The sequence below is a fragment of the Haliaeetus albicilla genome, chromosome 7 (genome assembly GCF_947461875.1).
Source record: "Haliaeetus albicilla chromosome 7, bHalAlb1.1, whole genome shotgun sequence".
NCBI classification, from domain to species: domain Eukaryota; kingdom Metazoa; phylum Chordata; class Aves; order Accipitriformes; family Accipitridae; genus Haliaeetus; species Haliaeetus albicilla.
The window spans coordinates 11,104,426-11,127,308 of record NC_091489.1 but is presented as its reverse complement, the minus strand read 5'-3'; the positions used below and the strand labels follow the sequence as shown (position 1 = coordinate 11,127,308).

Sequence of the window (22,883 nt, the reverse complement as noted above, 5' to 3'; positions counted from 1 at the left end):
AGCTGAGAAGAGCCAAACACTTTGTGTGATAGGCTAGATGAAATACCAAGACGCTTGACACAATCAGCAAAAGCTATCAACACAGATGTAGAAACTGAACTGCATTGCTCCCCTCCAGCAGGGCCCCCCCGTCCCGCTCCCCAAGAGGGGGTTCCCAGGAGCCAGCCCTAGGCAGGAGCATCGCTGCCGCTCCCTGGGAATGATGTTCCTCACCAGAGATGGCTCATGTGGGGACCACGTCCCGGAGGGCAGCCCAAAATGCAAGTGTAAGCAGAAGTGGCTTCTCTGCAAAACTGCGTAAAAGTGGGAACCCTGTATTTGGTGCTGAGATGAGTTTGTTGGCTCAAATTAACATTGCCATAGTAATTTCTGCACTGTGCTTTGTCATCCCTGCACTACAGGGATGACCAAAGAATCAAAAAAATTGATGGACCAGATAAAAGATAATGGAAAATGTATCTGATCCAGCACCTTCATACTTGACACAGCAGTTGTCTTCTCTCATCAGAACTGGTTTTGAATAGGCCAACATTATGATGGGTTTCTGTCATACTTGGAGGTTATCCGTATTTTCCATTAGCAGCTTGGAGAGTGGAACCAAACATGAGCCTGTACAGTCTCCAGGTGACACGGAACTGGAAGGGAGTGCAAGTGAGTGTTTGATGGCAGAGGGGAGGAGAAATGATGAGAATTTAAGATGACCTTGGCAAGTAAGAGAAGTACTGGCAAAAATAAAAGGAAATTCAACAGAGACGAGCCTGGTATGGTACATTTAGAAGAAATTATTCGCACAGATAGAAAGTTGCACCTAGTTTGGTAGCAAGAGAACATTGGTGGGGTTATAGCAGATTGCAAGCTAAAAGTTTGCAAGTTCACAATATAATGACATTGTAAAAAAAGCCATGTCTTTTATGAGAGATGACATGGGAAGGACTGGTTTTACTCAGCTTGGCATAGGTAGGGCCTCAGCTGGAATAGTACATCCTGTACTCACACTAGGAAAGTCAGAGTGTACTGAGAATTGTCTCCAAACGGTTTAGAAAATACAGCCCTGGAGGAAGAATAGTTGAAGGAATTATGTTCATTTCATGCAGAAGACCAGGGAGAGAGACACAGCACTCCAATGTATAAAAGGAGTTTATAAAAAGAGCAACAATCAGTTTGTTCCCTGTGTTGACATTGGAAACACACAAAGTAATCCATTTGTTTCATGCATGAGATCTATGTTGAACTAGCTGTGACTAGCTGAAAATCAGGCCATTTTTCTGTGGGAGCACTGTGGGACCCTCTTCCTCAGAGGATAGAGAGAGGCTACAGAAACCCCTCTCAGGTCCGGTTTAGGTGCACTGCTACAATGCACGGAATGGATTAGCTGATGTCGTGCAGTCTCCCCATGGCCCTGCATTTCCATGATTTGTTCAGTGCCCTTGCTCCCGGTCTCACTGTACGTCCAGCACAGTGTACGTGCAAGCACAGGCGAGCACAGTCCCGCTGCCCATGCTGGGGAGCAATTTGGGTGACTCTTTTCACCCAGCAGTTTCTCTTCTCTCTATTATTTCTGCACCAGCAGCGACTACCATTTCTCCTTTTGCAGCAGATATTAGTTACTGTCATAATATAATGGAAGGTACCAGACCTGGAGCCTAACCCCACAGCACCCAAAATCTCCAAGACTGTGATATAATATGCAGCTGTGTTCCATAGCATCGCGTTTATCTGCAGTGCCCAGAAGATACCGTTATCACATTATACCCATTTTAATGTCTCAAGGGATCTTAGGTACTGTGCTTAGTTTGTTCATGAAGATCTCTTATGACAACAGAGGTTAACTTGCAGTTTTAAGTCTCGGCCAAAACACCCAATACGTTTGCCATATGACTTAACATGCAATTTCAGTTTCAGAGCAGTGGTCATACAAGGCAGTCAGTGAAAAAAAAAGTGAGAAAAAGGTCGTCAGAGGCGTTGGGCATCTAAACCGTCCTTTCTTAAGGATGACCTTTCATCTGTTCGTCTGTTAGAGCTTTGGTCTGTTTTGAATTAAGAAAAAAAGAGTTACGCTCATCTTGTAGTCTCACCACTTCCATATAAAACTATTTGAATAGCGAGTAACACCATTGGTAAGAAAGGAGCATCCTTCAAATTGTATTCTCATCTTAAAAAGTCATATATTGCCATTTTGATCCCTGACAGCTAAAAAAACGGTTCCTAAAATACCATCTAAAGAACAGGAACAAGAAGTGTGAATGTCTGTTTTAGGCCAGTGTTATTCTTCTAGTCATTTCCTTTCCCGGTATCACACAGTTACATGCAGTTATCTCAGACATACACGAGTACTAATTCTTCTTGGCAGAAAAGGAAATGAGTATCAATTAATAGGAAGCAATCAAAGAACACCAACTTTTGCACCCACTCACAGGCTTGGCCATGATGATGCCCAAGAAAGGAGCAAAAGCTGTTATATTTTGTATATAAACCCAGTTTTCTACAAAATCTGCTCTGGAGCAGTTCATAACCGCATACGAGCGTATTCATAACCACATATGAGCACGATGAATGAAACGTTAATACTCGTTAAGCCAGACAAACAAGGCAGCTAGAAACGCAGACACCCGCTGGCACTGGACGAGGAGTCTCGTATCCGAAAGCGCCTCTGGTTGTCCCTCGCCCCGCGAAAAGCCCAGCCACCCCGTTTGCCCCTTTTGCGGGACCAGACGTACCCGAAGGCAGCCGAGGCACCTCCGGACCCAAAACCCCGGTCCCCATCCCCTGCCGTCCATGCTTCAGACTCTCCCGCCACCCTCCCCGCCTCAAACGGGGCACTTTCGTTTACCCTGACCCCAAACCGGGGTGCAAAGCGCTCCGAAACCCCCGCGGCTCCTCCCGCCTTGCCGGCGGGGCACCGGCCGCGCACCGGGACTCCCCCCGACAGCAGGGGAAAGGCAGGGACGGGCTGACCGCCCCCGCCGGAGCCCAGCACCCGGCCCGGTGTCCCGAAGCAGCTCCGGGTCGGGTCGGCGCCCGGGGACCCGGTCGGCCTTCCGTCCCGGGAGCCGACGGCGACATGCCCGCGGTGAAGGAGCCCGGCCCGGCCGCTTCCCCGAGGAAAGCGCCATCTCGTCCTCCCCACCCCGGCAGGTACTCACCCCCGGGCACGACAGGGCAGGACAGGGCAGCCCGGCCGGCCCCGGCCCGCCTCACCCGCGCCGCTCCCGGCGCCGCCGCTGCCGCCTCAGCGGCCGCGCCGTCGAGGCAAGCGCTGGTCCCCGCCTGGCGTCCCGCCCCGCCGCTCGGCACACCCGCCTATTGGCTGCGAAAGAGAGGGGGGTGATTTGCATAGCGTCGCCCCGCCCCTGGCGGGCTGTCAGTCACGGCCGTCGAGGGGCGGATGGAGGGGGCGGCCGCAGGGGCCGCGCGCCGTGCCCCTTCCTCCTCCTCCTCTTCCTCCTCCTCCTCCTCATCTGCCTCCTCCTCCTGCGTCCCCCGGGGGCGGCCCTCGGCTCGCACCACTCCCTAGCGGGGGGAAAGTCCGCCCCGCGGGTGCTGGGAAGCGTGGGTGGGCTGAGGTCGCCCGTTTCTTTGCCGCCATCCCCATGGCCGCCCCTGCCCTTTCCAGCCCTCGCCTCCCCCCCGGGCAGCGGGGGCTTTCCGACCCCCGCCGCCTGCCTGCGGGGGGGGGGCGGTTTGGGGGGGCGGCGAGACCCCGGGGCGGACAGGGAGCCGAAACCGAGGGAGCGTACGGCGCCTGAGGAGAGAGCTGGGGCCGGGCGCCGTCCCCCTCCTCCTCCTCCTCCTCCTCCTCCTCGTCCCGCTCTTAATTGAGCCCGTTTCGAGGTGGTGACTTCAACTCTGATAACTTTTACCATTCCTGGGAAAAAACCACCTTCCCCATCATTCTAACTTAAACAAAACCCAGCAACAAAACTTCGGTCACACGGTTTTTAATACACATTAATAAGCCACACAAGTAGTTATAGAGGTTGTTCAAGTCTTTATGAGATAGGAAGTTTTTTGCTTTTCTTGAACGCCTTGGACATTTATGTGGGGGTACTTTTTTCTCCCTTTCACCACAAAAAAATTGCAGATAATTTGAATCTGGAAATTTTAAAACACAGAAGTTACTTCTTTGTTGGTGCCAAGTAGTAGCTGAAAGAGCAACTCTTCTTTCCTGAGCCATTGTCAGTTATAATAAGGCTCCAAAATTTCTCTTACATTGCATCCATCCCATCCTGGGCATGCCAAGAGAAAATTCTGTCATGATGGAGACAGTTGCAGCAACGTAGGAACCTTCCTCCCTCCTTAGTTTCTATACTGTTGTTGTTTCAGGAAAAAAACTTAAGCAATACTTGAGGTTTTATTGGTAACAGTCACTTAAAAATATATCTGACAGAGTGGCTCTTTCTCCTTGAAAAATCCAAGACTGTACTGCAGGGTTCTTCCATGCAGAGTCTTTGCTGGGATTTTTCTCTTAGACCTTGATGCTGGAGCTGAATTTAGGTAGGTGGGTCCCATCGGTCCCCTAGAACTCCCTGAAAGCATTGAACGATGAGCGGGTTTTCTCTTCTTTTCCAAGCTGCTGCTCCGTGAGACCAGCTGCGGCACCCCCTAAGCGCCACTGGACCGCAGAAAGCAAATGGGCCTTTAGTGTTGTTAACACAAGCGGACCTGAAAATAAAGCTGCGTGTTAATGTAACTTCACGGGTAATCAAAGATACATTCTGCTTTGTATGGCGTGGAACAACAATTACAAATTAACCTGCTGTTGTTGCAGCGCAGGCAAAGCTCTGGGTGCATTGATTGATGTGTCTGACAACTCAGTCAAGAGCAAAATGCTCATCTAGAAACATCTGGTATCTTCCCTATAATTTGTGAGGAGGGTATGGAAGACCAAATAGATGAGCGGCAAGTCTCCTCCACTTTGGGAGACACTTAGTTACAATCTCAGTAGCTGAGTAGCAGGCAAGGTAGCAATATTGTTAAATTATTAACCTTCTAAGAAAGGCAATGGAGAGTGAGAGGCCCTTATTATTTCTATAAATTTTGTCACCTAGATTAGACGAGGTTAAAGAAGGTTGAAAACTTTCAGAGGCAGCTAGCTAATTAAGCTACATGAATAGGTAGCTAAAAAAACCTCACCATTGACAAACAAGGACCCCGAAGTGCTCGAGCATATTATTTTGCTAAATCCTACAAAGGGTGCCCATTTGCATGGTGTTATGAGAAACAAAACCAGAAAAGTTGTATGAAAAGATTGTGGCGTCATCATACACACAAAAGACACTTGTTTTGGATTATTATGCTCATTTCACTCACTTTTGAAATAACATGAACAGTGTAGATTGGTAACGAAAATGATTAGACAAAGAAAAGTGATTTGCCCATACAAGAGATGCTGAATTTTCAGTCTTGTCATTTTATCCTCCCCTGAGTCCTGAGCAGCCTTACATACAAAGCTACAAAAGTAACAAAGTAATTTTCTTTTTTCACTTTGTACTATCTCTCATTATACGAGAGACGTTTAATGAAAAATTGTCATTTACTGGTGAAAGGCAATACTCCGGTTTCATAGATAAAGGCAGAATTCATTAGTGTAAGGATCACCGATGCCAATAATTTTTTGAAGGAGCTTGGGCAACATAATGGACAATACATCTGGAGGCAGGAAGCCTCCCTTTTAGTTCTTTTTTTCTCTGAAGAGCTGGGTTTTTTCCTTAAAGGCTTCTAACCCTAACCTAGATCTTGAGGACTGGCTTTGGACGAGACACATTTTACTTCCAGTTTCCTCACCTCTAGAAAGAGGAAAGGTGTAATTACTTTCAGTGCTCATAAATGTGTAGTGAAATGTAATATATAAAGTCTCCTGTACGTTAAAATACCTTAAGGATGTCTAGCAGTTCATGGATGATCCACAGAGCAGATGGACTGTCCATGCCAGGGAGAGCCCTCATCTCTCTGCTCTGGTGCTCGATGCTTCTCACCATGTTTTTCTCGATGAGCAGTACAAACAAGGCTCTTTTAAGCTAGAATCAGGTCTGATATAATCTAGCACACATTGATTCAATGAAATTATTCTTTTATGGTCTTGGACAAATAACTTTATATTAATATCAACTTTTTTCTTTTTAACCTCATGGATCATTAGGTGCTCCTGAAATTAAATGTTTTATCAATTGCCAAGGTGAGTGGAGGAAGACAATGAGAGACTGATGCTAGGAATACTTTCACTATACTCATTTACCAGGGAAACTGAGTCTTCAGCTGCAGTACTTCCACCCTGAGTAAGGTCCACCAAACACTCCTGCTCTGAGTCTTTCACATTTTCTTGTAGCCTCTGACAAAAGCTACCGACATTACAGAACAGCTTCTTCACTAAATGTTGCTGATGTAGAGAGATCCTCCCTGGTTGCCTGAGGAACAGACTGCTGAAAAGAATTCAGAAGCCAAGTGTCTCCACAGCTAGCTAAATCCACCTTAATTCTTCACTGAAGCCCTCCGAGTTATTTGGATTTATGAGGGATAACATAGTGCTTTAGGTATTGAGCCCTGCAGATGTTTTTCTTTTTGCTTTCCTTTTCTCTCCTTCATTAGGAGGGAAGAAGGCTGTTAGAAAAGGATGGAGTGCTGAAAGCTGTACAGATGTAATTGCTGTGGAGCCAGAGGATGCCCGGTGCTAGGGCCGTCTCTTGCTTATATAGGAAAGGATTTAACATTCTTCTCCAATTATGCCTGAAAGGCATGTGAAGCCAGCCCTGGGTGTAATGCCCCTGAATTCCTTGTGAACCACAATTTGTCACCCATGTGTGGCTTTGAAGGTTCATTACCCATACGTGAATTCTTAAAGAACTGCAAATCTAGTTACGGTGGTATTAAATGCCAGATTGGATGGACAAGAAATAGCCCCGGGACTTCTGTTGACTCAGGAGATGAGGGCAGGTGCCAGCATGTTTTATTAAGCTAGTAACCAATAAATTGGCCAAATTCAAAATATTTTCATGTAATGGATGTAAACAAGCATAGTTAGCTGGAGCCAATGGAACAACACTGATTTCTGGGAGCTGAAGGCTTGATTGATTATCAAGTAAGCCACTGGATTTCTCTGCTGCTGTCACAGCTTTTGAATGCACGAGTACAGCCCGTATGTGTAACATGACAAGGATCCTGTCACATCAGCTGGCCTAATGAAAAGCATTACCTAATCCTACTTCTATGCTTCAGTAAAGATGTGTATTCTGACTCCTGTTATCAGGCAGGAGTGAGGTATCTCTTCGGTACATTTGCATGCCCATAGATTCAGAGCAGTTAGCTTCTGCACTGTAGGGAGTGCTCTGTAACCTGGCAGAGCAGAGACAAGGACATCTTTCTGACAGTCAAGAGGGACCAAAAGCCCAGGTGAGGAAGACACATAGCAGATGCTCAGACTTGACTATAGTCCCAGGAACAGCAGATTCTAGGGGCAAGTTCACATTGCCAAAACCTACATGCCCCATTTTTCCCCCATCAATACTCTCTGAGCAGAAAATGGCCAGGCTGTGTATCAGGTGTGAAGGGAGAACTACCTGGGGGGTAAGAACATCTCAGGGTTAAAAGCCTTCTGAGGGAGTGTTAAAGAATACCACTCGCTTTTCACAGTGAGAGCCATCAGAAAATGAGAACATTTCCATAGCTTTTTGGAGCATCCTTTTCAAATAATTAGTCATTCACAGAAAAGGTCTTGTTTTCTAAACCCCACCAAGTTTCAATGAAATAGAACAATTCTACCCTAGAGTTGCATGAGCATAAATTTTACACAGCTGTGTTGATGGATCACCTTATTAATGTTGCCAGTGCTTTTCAACAAGCAATATAACAATATTAATCCAGAAAGGAGTGGGGAGCCTGCACAAACAGCACGGCGTGTTTCTGCACCACATGAGCTACGTTCCTCGGAAGGCATGCTGCACACTTTCAGGTGGCTTTCTGGCTAGATCTAAATGTTACAGATCTAGGAAGAGAAATAATAGCTTTTTCATTACCTGAAGGTGAGGGAAGAATCATTTGGGATCATTTAGCTGGGAATATACAGCCAGGGAGCAATACATTTCACAGCCCAGTCATGACCAATTGCTGCCTAGAGTCCTCTGTGAATGGCAAGGCAGATGGTATATAGGCTAGTTATATGCGATACAGTAACAGCATGACAGATTTCCACGGAATGAAACAAAGTCATTGTTAATGTTTGCATTTTACAGGGTAGTGTTGTAGCTAGAAAAACCTAAAAATTAATGGTACATGTCAAAGTAGAGGGGTATTTGTCAAACAACTTGCAAAACTTATCTGAGAAAAGTGAAGGCTTATATTTTATCTTTGAAACCTGTCTGTCGACTGTGGCAAGTATCCCAGGATTCTGGGAGGCAGCTGTTACCGGCCACACTTCAAGCCTCATCGTTAAGAAATGCAAAGGCAGAAAGTACTGGAGGCACTGACTAGCTATACAGCAACGCCACGGGAGCCCGCAGGTCTCCTCCCAATTACCCCAGCCAGGGAGTAGCTCTGTACATGAAGCACCTATACATGAACGTGAGTAACGCAGGTGGGCAACTTAATACCGGCACCATTTTTATAAAGCTACCAGCTTTTGATGGATGCAGTTGCCTTGGTGGTTGCTTACAGAAAGGTGAAAGCTGGCCAGATCTGCTGGAGTCCTGGGTGAGCCCGGGGCTGCCGGCGCTGCCCGGCTGGCTCTGCGCTCGCAGGCAGCAACGGGGGAGAGACACTGCAGCAGCCAAGGGGTACGGTCAGATTTTCGTTTCTTAACTTCCCATTAATTGACCATGCATCTAGCAGGACGGAGCTGCGCGTTGGCACCGTTACACAGATCCCTTAACTTCTGGATCTTTGAAAGCATCGGATGCTGGCCTTTCCATTTGCTCGGTTCATAGCCAAGTGAGCAAACCAATGGGGAGGTCCCAACAGAGGAACCAAAACCGGAGCACACTGCCTCTATTCCAATTTATCAAGAGAATTATTTGGTCTGAAAAATATTTTTTTTATATATATATATACACAAACACTTTACAAGTAGCATCTCTGTGTAGGTTGTGTGTTACTATGGCAGATAAGGAGGACTGCACTGCGCATGCATACTTGGTTCTTATTTCTTTCTTGTACTTTCAGCTTCAGTGATGCAATCTATCCTGGCTGTGCCTCTTTTTTAAGCTGGATAAATATCTGCTAGGAATAATTCAGGTATGGCTGATTTTAAATTGAGGTGGGGAATGGATTAGATGATGTCTTGAACCTTATTTTAGCCTCATTTTCTAAATCTCATTAAAATGTGTTAAGGTGTACCTAAATGTTTATTAAAGTACAAAATATTAAAATACACTAAAACATAAGACTACAGCTTCAGATGGGGTAAGTCAGTTCTCCAAAATTCAAGTCAAAGGTTGAAAGTGTGTATTTCTTCTTAAGCTAATAAACAGTTACAATGACATGGTGAGATTTTGAGAGATTACAGAAAAATCTGTTATTAATATCCCATTAAAAAATATTGTAAGGTAAATCAGGTAGCTGTACTTTTAATCCTGAGAAGTGAATTCACACATCTTTTTACTGAAAGAAAATTGTTTCTGGAAAGGTATGTCTTCTAATATACATTTGTACCATGCCTAACAAAATAAGCCTTGCTTCTCGGGCAAGGTCAGCAGACAGTCCCCTGGGAGAAATACTGTGTAGATGGGGAATAAGCACAGAAAACAACATTACACACCCTTATGCTATATGGCCTTGAACCATTGGTTTTACTGCAGACCTGGTAGCCGATAATGGCAGTTACACACGTATTGGTAGGAAGGATGTTAAATACAGTTTCTGTCTTAGAGAATAAACTGTTACAACATGATAAATAAAAGAAAACCCAACTAACATATAATTATGCAAGAGAAGATCCTACATAAATAGTAATTTTAAATACTGTTCATATTTAATATTAATTCCACAGCATATACAATTGATGTAAATACCAATTTGGTGTGGATGTAAAATAAGTATAACTTAACAAAATAATTCAATGACAGATAAACAAAATTAAGCTCCTAAATATCCACCAGCAAATTTGTTTAAAGTTCACCAATAATCAGTACTCAGAACACATCTAGAGAAACCATTCTATACTTCATTTCCGTTCCAAATAACACACCGAATACCTGCATATCAAATTTCATATGCTCACTACCTGAAGATGACAGGAGATAGACACATCAATTTGTGATGAAAAATATTTCTATTATATGACATGGCAAGAAAATTTTCCAAGTGATGTTTGAAATTTTGACATATCTGCAGCTTTAGTGACAGTTAAATTAATTACGTGTAAGATAATCCTTCTTTACAGAGACTTTCTCTCCCCCTTCATTCCTCAAGGGGGTCAGCTCACCTGCTCAACTGATGCTGTGCAGTCCCCTCCTTTAAACCCTATAGCAAACATGGAGGGCCAAAAGACACACGGAGATGACAGATTCCCTACATCTCCATCTCCAGCCACCTTGGAATATACAGTGTTCTTAAGGTTGTTCCATTACCTATATGGCTCTGTTCCTTTGTCTCCCCCGACTGGATTCTCCACATAGGATTTAGCCCCTTATCAGTCACAGAGAAGATCTTGCAATTACTCTTGCAATTCAAAATCACAGCCAACTTGTGGGGCTGCTCTGGTCAGTGAGAATGTATGGACATGAGGTTTGGAAACCTTAGTAATGTTCTCTCTGCTGCCTTACACTTTGCTTACTCTTGGGAAAGAGCAAGCAGATAAATAACCCTCCCTGTTGCTGTAGAGCTACATGACCCAGAAAGTACACCATAGGTATAGGAAGAGTTCTTGCTCCCTTTCCTTTCCTTCTGTAGGAAAGTCATCAGTTTGGGGATTGCCAATATGAGGATCATGTAGATGACCTTGAGTGAGTCCGGCAGAGTCACCAAGATGGTCAGAGGGTTGGACGGTGTGACCTGTGCAGAGAGGCTGAAGGAACTGGGCTTGTTTAGCCCAGAGAAGAAAAGAAAGATTCAGGGGACCTAACAGCAGCCTTAAAGTACTGAAGAGGAGACTACTGACACAACCCAAGTGTATGGCAGGAGAGTGAGAAACAATGCTTATAAATTGACATAGGGCAGGTTCCAACAGGATATAAAGGAAAATTCCCCACTATGAGGGCAATGAAGCATTGGAACAGGAGATTGCCTGGAGAAGTTGTGGAATCTCTGTTCTTGGAGATTTTCAAGGCCCAGCTTGACAAAGCCCAGAGATACCTGGTCAGAAATCAGTGTTGACTCTGCTTTGAGCAGGAGATTGGACAAAATAACTCCCCAAGGTCTCTCCTAATCTGTGATTCTAATGTGGTCCAAAATCAACAGCTGTAGATCCCAGACCTTGGCACTGAAGGATGCCTCTAAATAGGAAGCCCTTAAATCCCACATCCCATGTCCTGCCATGCAAGAGCAGCCAGACTTACCATCTAGTGCCTGTTACTGCATGAACAGTGCCTAAGATAGGCTCGTTAGCTGCTACAGCAAAGCCAGCTCTTCATTAGTCAACATTCTCACTGCAACACACCTACATTTCATTTTAATCTTGGTTATCAATGTAACGAGTTTATTTTCCAGAGATTTGTTGTTTCTGATGATACATATCTGCAGATCAACCGTTTGTAGCTTTCTTTGAAAACAACTCTGTCTTCGTTCAGGTGTCTGGGTAGAGAGTAATCTACCTACTGTCTGTCTGTCAGTGCAAGACGTAAAACACGCTTGCCTGGCACCAGCCAGTGCCCAACAGCATACATTGCCAAACTGATACTGGATTAGTAGGTGCTGAGGTGTATCCAGGCTGTTTGTGACTTGGTGAAAGAATTTTAGCAGGCAGTTTAATAGGTTAACAAGTGTTTGCAGTATATTACAAGTCGTAAGACAGATTGATTAGATGCAAACAAGCACTCCCCAAATTCTCTTACACACCCAGTAATATGTCCATCAGCCTTCAAACCTGTACTACATGGAAATTTTCAGAGTCTTATTCCCTGAAGATGAAAGGAGATAGAAGTGCCAGTTGCTGAAGGACAAGATTTCACTTGCAAAATGATTTTCCAGGTAAAGTTAGAAACCTTGCCATACATGTGGCTTTGGTGACAATTAAGTTGATGGACTAAGCTAGGTTTTCGATATATGTGACAATAATAATATTGCATTAAATTTATAAACTACGTTCCACTTCAGGCTCTCTAAACCAATTTGCAAGCAATTACATTAAAAATACTGCTATGTGTGTTGCTAACCATGTATTATAGATGGGAAAGAAATCACAGAAAGTGTCAAAATGCCTACAGGTGTACAGAAAGCCTTGATCTAACCAGAAGTTGCATCCAAATCCCCTGACTGCTAGTCTGCTCCTTTCATGAAAAGATTACATGTCTTTTCATGTCTCTGCCTTTTTCTTACAGATATTTTGTTTCTCTTAAGGCTTATGCTTCTATACAGCCATCTTTCTACTTCTCTCCCTTAAATTATTTCTTAGGTGTGAATGCCATACAGTTGGCATAGAAAATACTTAAAATTAAGTGTGCCACTTAATAAGAAGTCTATGCCAGTTAAAATTAATTGCCAAATTCTGCCTTCAGTGAAGTCAATGGAAGTTTGACCATAGCATCGAGTGAGACAGGGCCAATATTAAAAAATACAGGAAGTGTGAGATGGAGGATAGGCAGTGGACTGTTTTGATACTGGTATAAAGGAGAATCAAAACACAATGATCATGTGTCCAGGTGAGTGGATAGACCATGTGTGTCCTCTAGCCAATGCCTTTAAGACAAGAACCAGAAAGCAAAATGAAATTAATTATACAAATGCTCTGGCAGTTGGCTTTGGCAGTTACAACATGTATTTTTGATGAAATGCTTCCCAGATCCCAGAGACAAGCCCAAACTAGCCCCCACAACTCAGATACTTACACAACTGCAAATCACAACCAGCTTCCTAATGAGCTGATCCAAAAATCCCAACTCTGATGGCCCAAACCTTGGGGAAGTAGGGGTTCACACCCAGACGCAGGCATAGCAATCCAAACCCAGTACTCTACCTTCATTAGAGTACCTTTCTCAGAAAAAAACTACTACCAAAGGTCTGTCTAAGCCCTAAGTTTGTTTCTGTCACAAGCCATTAATAACATTCAGGAGAAAACTGTAAAACAGAGGTTGAAGGTGACCTTTGTCTTGAGATAGCTCCCTAATAACCAATAGCTGTGGGATTTGTGAGATAGAGGTTGCATTCAAGCATTCAAGTAGCTGAAAAGATACCATCAGAGCCAATGTATGAATTGTTGTTTGTATGGAGCGTATCAGTAGAAGTACTTTTAGTGTATTGAGATGCACACAGAAACACCACCCCTCCGCCCCGCCCCGGCTTATCCTGGGCAAACAGTTTCATTTTGGTTTGGGTAAGAAAGTGAAAATTTTCAGATTTGCTGTAAAAGTGGTAGAACTCACTGGAGTTAAACACATGACTATCTCTGCATACAAATCAAAATGCAGCTCTCAGAGGAGCTCCACGGCATACAGTGTGAGAAGGGCGAGAAATGTGTCAGTGTGAGTGTGGGTTCAGCTCAGACTCTGCTCAAGGACGTAGGAGGAAACAGAAACTTAACTGACAATAAAATTTTCCAAAGGGCTAATTTACCCAAAGCAAACCATTACAGTCATAAACAAGTTTCACCTAGAGATGATGTGCTGAATTGAGTCAGTGAAAAATCCTCAGGGAGAGCTGGAGGCACAGCTGGGCAATGGGCACAGCGCAGTGCCAGCAAGAAGCCTGCTCTGCCCCCAGTTTAGCACGGGGCTTCTGGCAAGGGATTTCATCACTACTTGTATCAACATCCTCATCTCTTTGATTAGGCTAGTATTTTCCTTTCTTAGTACGGCCATCAAGAGTCAGTGCTTGTAGGATACTACACAGTTCTCAGAAGACTATTGCACTTCCTAAAATGTTTTATAAAGGAAACAATGACATCCATAAAGTAGATGACTGCCCTCAACACTATTTTTTTTCTCTAGATTTATGGCTAGCTTTTTCTTAAAGCAGTTACATGCTTCTGTTTCTTTGGCTGATAGAGCATTGGACAAACTACTCTCTCTCAATGTGAAGTTTTTTCTAATTCTTCTTGAGCATCACATCTTCTGAGCTAAAAGGCCATTTTTTTCTCCCACTAACAGCAGTCAAAACAATATACCTACATCTGCAGGAAGATCTTGGCTTATGATTTCTATGCCACTGTTTTGGAATTCTACACATAGACAAAAGACCCACCTTCTTTCCTAACCCTAATTTACCATTGAAAATAGTTTATTGCTAAGTCCTTTAAATAGGGTAATAATAGTCCCTTAAAAAAGGTGAAAAGCACTGGTGCTGGGTTTTTGACTTAAGCTCCATGTGAGGATCTGTTAGGATAGTAATGGTGAGTGTTTTTAGTAGTGAAGGAAAACAGATTTTTTTTTTCCCCTGTGTGAAGGAAGAAACACTTGGCCAAATCCCAGGGGTTATGGAAGAGAGAACAGAACAGCAGAGCATTTCGGAAGGAGACATTCCATGGGTACCACTGAAATGATTCAAACTGTAATCAACTATCCCTGCTACCCCAAAATACAGGTGCATGTGCATTTGGGAATGAGATGGGTATCAAATTGCAAATTGAGTCACTTGACAAGCTTGTTTTACCCTTTTACCCTTCCAATTATGCAAGCAAGTTTGTGACTCAGCATCTACACAAGTCTGTTCTCCACTGACAAGACAAATCAGTTCTGCCGCTGAGTCAGTCAGAGCAGCCCTTTTCACAGTGATAAATTCAGCAGGCAGTCACAGTATGGAAAAGATTGTGGAGCCTTTATTCTGTGTGCAGTTACCTGTGTGAGACAGACTAAATACATTTTAAAGGAGAATAATCTTCAGCTCATCTTCACACAAGGAACTAATTAAATGGGGGAGAAAAAAGCTGTCATGGGATTACACTGATCATGGTCCTTTAACTAAAAGAGATTAGATTTTCTTTCTGATAGCGTTTTCTGTTGGTATTGTTGTGTACTCATCCCTTGCTTATAAAAATCATCCAGCAACTTGCTGTAATTGCAGTTGTAGTTGAGAATTAATTTCTTCAATTGTCTTTGACTTTTCTTTCAAGGGTTGCAGATAATTTCCTACATTTTAGAGTGTGACAAGGGTGGAGGAGTCATGCCAGTTACAGGCAGTCACAGACTCATGCACATGTTGGCATGGGAATCTCTGCCCCAGCCTCTGCCTGGAATGCCGACTTTTTTTGCTGACACATCTGGAACCAACAATAATCTTTCCTTACTCTTTAGGCTTGGTCCTTTTCAGGTGCCAAGTATGAATGACTGTTGCCAATGGTCTTAGCACTTGAAATACCTAACCCTTAACACCTACCGACAGAATCTCTGGGCTGCATTTGGAGCTGAAAGTGAAGAACCCCCAGGGTAGATTGCACTTCCCTCTGCCTATAAGAAATATAACCCATTAGTCCTGTTCAAAACTAGGTATCTTTACGCCCATGCCCAGAGGTGAACCTCACCAATAGCCACGTTAGTTGGCATTATAATAATCCCACTGTGAGGCCATGAATGAGGCCCCACTGGGTGAACTGCAGTACAAACACTGTAGGAGAACGCCTTAGCCAAGGAGGAGCACATTGTTACGTTACACGAGGCTGAAAAAGATAGGGAAAACAGAACAGAGAGTTATGGTTTGCAAATCTTTTAATTTCATACTGAAAGCTTTTCCAAAACGTCAAAAATGGGTTTCAATACACAGCTGTACGTGAATACTGAATTGTCTATTCTTCACAACAGCTATTCTGAGAGATGCATCAGTCATCTTCTACACAATCTACGCACATCCTGTTGGGGCTCTAGATCACAACCCCAGTGCTGACGGTTTTCACAATGACTGGTGCTTTTCTTAAAGCCTCTGTCCCTGCAACCATTCGAGCATGTGAACATTTCAGCTTTAATTTTCTAAAACTAAGTACCTTTAAACGTCATAAAAATAAATACTTTCAAACATTTATGGAGAAAAGCAAATACAAACTAATTGAAATACAGACTCTGAAAATACAAAAAGAAAAAAAAAAGAAAGCAAACAATATACATTACTTAAAAACAATAGCAAAAAAATCACCATTTTAAAAGCTTACTTAAAAATTTCCAGCTTTAGGTGATTTCTGAGTGCCTGGGTTTGACAACACTTTGTCCAGCAGTTTTTTTGATTTTTTCCAGTTCAAGGCTTCTCAGTCTGCATGGTGCCGAGGAGATAGGGAGATACTACAATCTAAAACAGTTAATCTTTCTGCTGTACTCCTGTCGTGGTTTAACCCCAGCCAGCAACTAAGCACCACACAGCCGCTCACTCACATATATTTGCTTTCCAAAATCAACAATTCTCTTTCAAGCTCTCAAATCACATGCCAAAATGCATAGATGGGATTGCTATCACCATACATTACTAACATTGCCCAATCCTGACTATAAATACCTTGCTTCCAGTGGCTCATTCCTTGCCAAGTCTCAACACTCTGGGTTTACTTTTTTGTTTTGAGGATCTGTTGAATTAAACCATTTTCAGCTTATGACAAACAAGACATTCCCAAGAATGAAAACAGCAAGCAAGAAGACATTTATCTTGAGTTATAAAGAACTGTGCTTTGAACATATAAACTTCTCTATGGTGCTTGGTGTTGTGAAAAATTATGTTCTATCTGCCTTAAATGTAAACAACAATACTTTGATAAAGCTGAAAGTGAGATACATTGCTTAGCCTTATTAGGGAAAGCTTTACTTTTACAGTAAATGCAAGAGGATTATGTACATTTCTTATTTCAGATGAGGAAGTTCCTAACCCAAGTTGAGAAAGAAACGGTTAACTGGCAGTTACTGGTTTGCCTTTTCCTAGAGATGCACAGAAGGAACAGTTATATTCTTCCTTCTGTAATGATGCTAATTTCCTAAATATCCGTTTGCTCTCTCCTTTGCTGTCTGCCCCATGAGCAATCCACAGCCTGAAATTTCATAACATAAATTAGTACAACACACACCAAATAGACGAGTTGATGGTTCCCTGATATCAGTAGCTCCATACTTCTCCTGCTATTATTTTTCACTTTTATGAACTGACTTGCTGTGCGTTAACAGGTGAGTTTTACCCTTGTACAGAATACAGATGACATATTTTTGTCAAGATAAGGATGATGACACCAATGTCCTCCATGCTTACTGCAGAGCAGGAGGTGAAATGATGAATACTTGTGCACATGTGTGTAGGGGGGGAAGCTGGAGGGGGAAAAGGCTGGTTACAGATATGCTTCCTTGTACAGAACATTTTTAAGTACTGTTCTGAAGAATCAGTATTTTAAAAACATGATACTTACATGGCAGATAAAAAAAGAAACAGCTGCATTAAGCAGCTTCAAGGGTCAGACTTAAAAAAAGGAAAGTCACCTCCTCTGTCCTTACTCTTCCCTGCACATAGGAAGAAGACAGTGATATGATATACAGAGCTACTCAATGGTCAAATCAATTTCTTCCAATTTAAGCTCATGTACATTTCTGATATCTTCTCTAGGGCCTATTTAAAGATATATCTTTCATCATTGCTACTTTCTTGTACTTTATTGAACACAATCAATAGTTGCATTAGCCGCAACAGTTTATCTGGGGCGAATGAAGGAAAGATACCCAAAGAAAAGTGTGGGCAGAATACAGCTGCATCTTGGATAGTCCTGTAGTCTTCCCTAGTTTTGTTGCGTTTACTATTATTACTTCATTTTATTTCAAAATGCGTGACAAGAACAAACCTGTCCCATTACAAAAAGGTATATGGACACAAGCAATTTCAATTCACCTGGCAGACTATTATTAGCTCTATTTTTAGCCTGAAGCAGTAACTAATCACATTAGTGGAGAGCCTTTATTTTCAAAGTGATGGCTTTGGAGTAGAGAACTTCCCTTTAAATTGTGAGTGAGAGCTGCCTCTTCCAGACCTCCGCTGCGCTCTTGGTGGAGGTGCTCCATCTTCCCCCTTTGCACCACATTTCTCAGATCACCACATTATTTCAGAGTCTCTTCTATAAGCGCTGTGCTAGTGACCCCTGCTGTGGCTCTACTTTTAGGGTGCTCCTACACCATGCTAGGAGATTCTCAGTGGCATCTAAATTAAGCTAATTAAATTGTGGTGCACACCTAAGCACATAACTGTTAGCCAAACATATACAGAAGAGGAGTAGTGTGTCTAAGAGGAGTAGTGTGTCATGGTAATATTCACAAGCACGTGATGGAGTGTGAGGCTACTAAACTGAATCTTTGTGCTCCATAAGCTGCTCCTAGGCAAGGGACCATTAGTGCAGCCCACAGATCTACACAGTTTGATAGAGAAGGGTCTAACACAGGGTCAGTTAACCTGTTCAGGACCTTTACGTTTTCACTCTGCCATCATGCAACAATAGTGTACTACAGAATACATTATTTTAGAAAAGCTTTAGGGAGTTTTAATAAAGCTTAGTGCATAAGTCTGGTGGCATATGATGCAACAAAACCAAAACAAAAATATCCTAAAAACGTTGAAACTGATGTTAAAAAGAGTTCATTTTCAATCCAACATTTTATTTCCCACAAGCTGCAAATCACTCAGTACAACAGCCTCCTGTCCCAAGTTTCAATACACCATAACATAGCAAAGCCTAAGCATGGCACTGCCCAATACTAAATGATGCCTGTCCTGAACCTCAGGCCAAGATAATTTTCCAGCAGTGAATTTCTCCAGTTGCAGTCTGATTTAAAATAACATTATTCCCCTTTCCAGATAGGAACATTGATACACAGCAGCTTGAAGTGTATGCTTTCAATGGTACGATATACAGTGTTGTTTCTTTTCCTATTTTTTTATTCAATGTTCTTATCTGACAGCTTTGGCAAAGAAACAGCCGCACAACCCTAAAAGAAGCTCTCAGATGTTTGAGTATTTATACACTATAAAATGAAAGCAATAGTAAAACATAGTTTCTAGCAGCGGAGGAAAATTTAAAACTCACCCATGCTTGCAGGGACTGTATTCCTCCATCTCAGAAGCAGCCCCAAAGGCTGCAGGTCATTACAGTGTGAAGGCATATTCTTACACTGGAGCAGAATCACAATTCTGACTGCAAGGAAAAGAAATTAGAGGAGCTTGCACAAAACAAGGCGGAGAAAGAGACTTGCTTATGAAAAAAGATTTTCACAGGATCTCTGAGAAAAGCAGTAAAAAGATCTTCTACCTGCTACAGGGCCAAAATAAGGGCTTCCTGAGGCTGTTAATGTTGGTAAGCTATAACAGCCTTTGAGAAACTGCACACATTACAAAACAGCTTTTGCAGTGCATGTGATGACATGGGAAATCTAAGGAAAAAAAAAATTAAAGAAAGGTAACTTTTGTGGCCTAAAATTGCTAAGTGGTAATGTGACCTCTGCAAATACTGATTTAAGAACCCTGTTACAGCAGAAGCAACGTATTTTTAATGAAATGCATACTTTTAACAAAAAAAAGGTAATTTCCAACAAAAAGACATTAATTTAGTATCATTATTTAATTTCTAGCACCATTCTTTCTGGGCTAACACAATCTCAAATATTCTTTTTTTCTGTGAAATTGTATTTGTAGGATAAATCAATACAGTGAAGAATAGAGGAATTTCTGAAAAAAATATGGCGCACACCTCCATTTTTTCATCTTCCTGGGTGTGTGTTGGATTTATCTATTAAAATCGTAGCATCCCCTTGTCTGTGGGGTATTTATGCCTTCAGTCTTCTACCTGAAGAGTCAGTAGGAAATTTAAAAACCCGGTTATATCTTGCAGTGGATAGCCACTGTCTTTGTTGGTCCAGCAGCCTACTCTACCCTCCTCTACATTTTGGAGGAGCAACCAACGACTCCCGTTTTATGGAAGAAGAATTTATGTAGGTCAAACCCTGACATCAAGTGGCCACTGCCATTCATGACATGCTCCCGGTGCCCGGCCATTTGAAACTTGGCTTTAAATGATACGGCTTTAATCTCCAAATAAACTATTTCGGCACTTAAATCAACACATTTATGTGATTTCCATAAGTAAGCATCGGTTGTTTCAGACACTAATTATTTACCAACATGACTTCAGAGACCAAGTCAAATATAAAATATTCTGATAATTATATTTAATGGCATTCAGTACACAACCCTTGAAATATCCTAAAATGCTAAATTATTCAGGAATCCTAATTGTGCAAGCGTATTACCACTGAGTGATAATTCTCTCTATATAAATCTGCATCTGTGCACCCATGCATACTTACATAGATCCTCTTCCTCTTCCCAGTCATTTAGTATTCCTAAACTTGAAGTGAAAAGTGCCCAAGTGCAGGCATCCATTTTGCACAGACCCAACAAGAAAAACAAGGCCCAACAACAGATATTATTTTTGTGTGGAAGAAGAAATGAAGATAAAGTGACTATAATTGAATATAATTCTTCAAAGCTAGGAGCTGAAACTTGGTATTTTTCAAGTGAAACTTGAAGTTAGGTAATTACTTGTAAATATTTGTTACTTTCCTGTTGGCTGGTAATTTTACTACTTATTTTTTTCTTCCTAGTATTGGTAAGCTTGTCTGGTATTCTCAGAGGAGTTTTTGGTCAAAGCCAACAAAGAGTGAAGTTTTGGTACTTATTTTCCTAGAGCTCTGGATGCCTGAATGCAGTGTTTTAATCTAGCCCGCTATCACGCTTGCTGAAAATTTCAGGTTTACACTTCCCTTTCAGGGTGCTTTTTTGAACTAGAACTCTAACACCTGTTTGAAACTCCTGCAAAAATTGCAAGAGATGGATAAGCTTCTGGGCATCTTTTCTTTTCCAAAGACTGATTGATTATTTTAATCAATACATCTCCTAGCTTAGAGTTTCCAAGATGATAACTTCAGAACAGCTCTGAGATCAGCCCTACGTGTCACTGTGCCGGCACTGATCACCTATCAAAGTTAGCATCCTTCATACCATCCTGCTTTTTAAAAAGATACTATTTAAAAAAGAAATGAAAGCTTTCCCATGTTCATAATATGTCTTTCTTTGTCTTTCTGTATACTAGCATCCATAGAAGCTCCTGAGGAGTTGCATTTGTTTGTTTTTTCTCTCTTGGTCTCTCTGGAAGCAACCACAGAATGCAATTGCTGTATCCAGCTGAGTAAAACTGCTTCCTGCTAAGTAAGCCTTGACAGCAATGACTCAACAGATCCTTGTAAAAATAATAATAATAAAAAATTTTTAGTCCTCATTTAGTTCTTTGCACTAAAGGATAAGGACACTTCAGGACGTTGTTTTGACGTTGCTTTCTGTGGCCTTGGTTTTATAAGATGCTTGCTTTTAAACAAGGGGCTTAGAATCATCTGGGTTTTCACAGAACATTTCTGTGGATTTCTTTTGACTATAGGGCGTTTACAAGGACAGGAAGAAATAGCTCATTGTCCTATTGGAAAATTTCTGGCAATGTGTCTTTCCTATTTTAAAACAAGTAATTAAAACCAGTACTATCATATGAAAGCATGAATCATTTAATGCATTTTTAAACTTAACATTATGTAAGCTCTTGAAGAGAGCTGGAGAAGAAAGACTACTTTTTTGGTGGATGATAAGATTTATTTCAAGCTCCAGTTTGACCAAAGAAGATAGGCAATGCAATTTATAATTGCTGTGGTTTTTACATCTGCTTGTGAGTTTAACATTCACACAAAAATACTACCTGCGCTGTCAACAAATCTTTTTCAACAGTAATACTTAATTTTGGCTTAAGATCCCTTCACCCTGCTCAGCTGCAAAGCCTGCCTGGGGAAATGTAACTAAGACTCTGCACCTTACAAAGGAACAGGGATGGGACCTACAGTACTGTTCCTCAGCTGCATGTAGCAGAACTGACCGTAGCAAACTACTTATTTTGGGAGGACCGGCAAATGCTATGGACTTCTTTAGCCTTTCTCCACATGGACTCCTTGTACGAGAGCTACCACAGAAAATGCAGCATTGCCCTCTAGCTAAGCAAAGGGCTAATGAAAAGGAGTGGTTTGGGTTGCTCCTGGCACCTCCTGTCTGTTTTTCTGGTAGCTTTTTCTTTCTTCGGAGCAAGACTTCCTGTGTCACTTAAACCGAGATGCCGTTCATACAGAGAGGGTGTCAGGAGCTGGGATAAGCTGTGCCCTGAAGCCTGAGCCTCAGGGTTTGGCTTCCGTATTTTCTGAAGTCTCCTGGCAAACGGAGACTTTCTGCTGTTGCTCCCCATGACCCATTATCTAGGTATTTTGTAGCCAGATTTGATAGGGCATGCCCCTCTGATTTTCAGCTGCATTAAGCAGTAGCTACAGTATCAAAGCTGTATCTTTGCTTTACAAATTTATTTGCGGCTGGAGGCTTTTAACCTGAGGCACGGGGCTCACTTAAGTGCCAGGCTTAACTTGAGGCTCAGCCTTGTACCTGTCTTGAGAACACCAGACCCTGAACTAGTCGCCAATCCTCAAGTACGAGCTTTAAACTAACGATGTCTTACAGATGCCGGCCTGGAGTTGCGACTGTCACTCGGCTTACTACTGGGTTAGTCAACTGAAGCAGGTACATGATCTGGTTACGGATCCCATTAATCGTGCCAGGGCCCTCCCCGCGGCCCTTCCCGCCCCCCCGGGCAGGGACTCCCGCCGTGGCCGGCCTCCTCGGCGCCGACCCCCCCTCCTCCCCGCCACCGCCGCCCGGCCAGGCCGCAGAGCGCTGGAGGGGCCGGCGCCCCCCGGCCCGGGCGGGGAGAAGACCACAACTCC

General features: G+C 42.7%; 1 protein-coding gene and 1 long non-coding RNA gene across 2 annotated transcripts in view; one reads left to right on the top strand and one right to left on the bottom strand.

Annotated features, from left to right (window-relative positions):
* Positions 1-22,883, top strand: part of MRPL18 (mitochondrial ribosomal protein L18) — a 643,474-nt gene that overhangs the window by 279,829 nt on the left and 340,762 nt on the right. The gene's annotated exons all lie outside the window — the stretch shown is intronic.
* Positions 15,765-20,543, bottom strand: LOC138686058 (uncharacterized). Its single transcript, XR_011325373.1, has 5 exons — positions 19,769-20,543; positions 19,331-19,451; positions 19,109-19,216; positions 16,220-16,317; positions 15,765-15,999 (listed from the first exon to the last, which is right to left on the bottom strand). It is a non-coding gene; the product is annotated as an uncharacterized lncRNA (long non-coding RNA).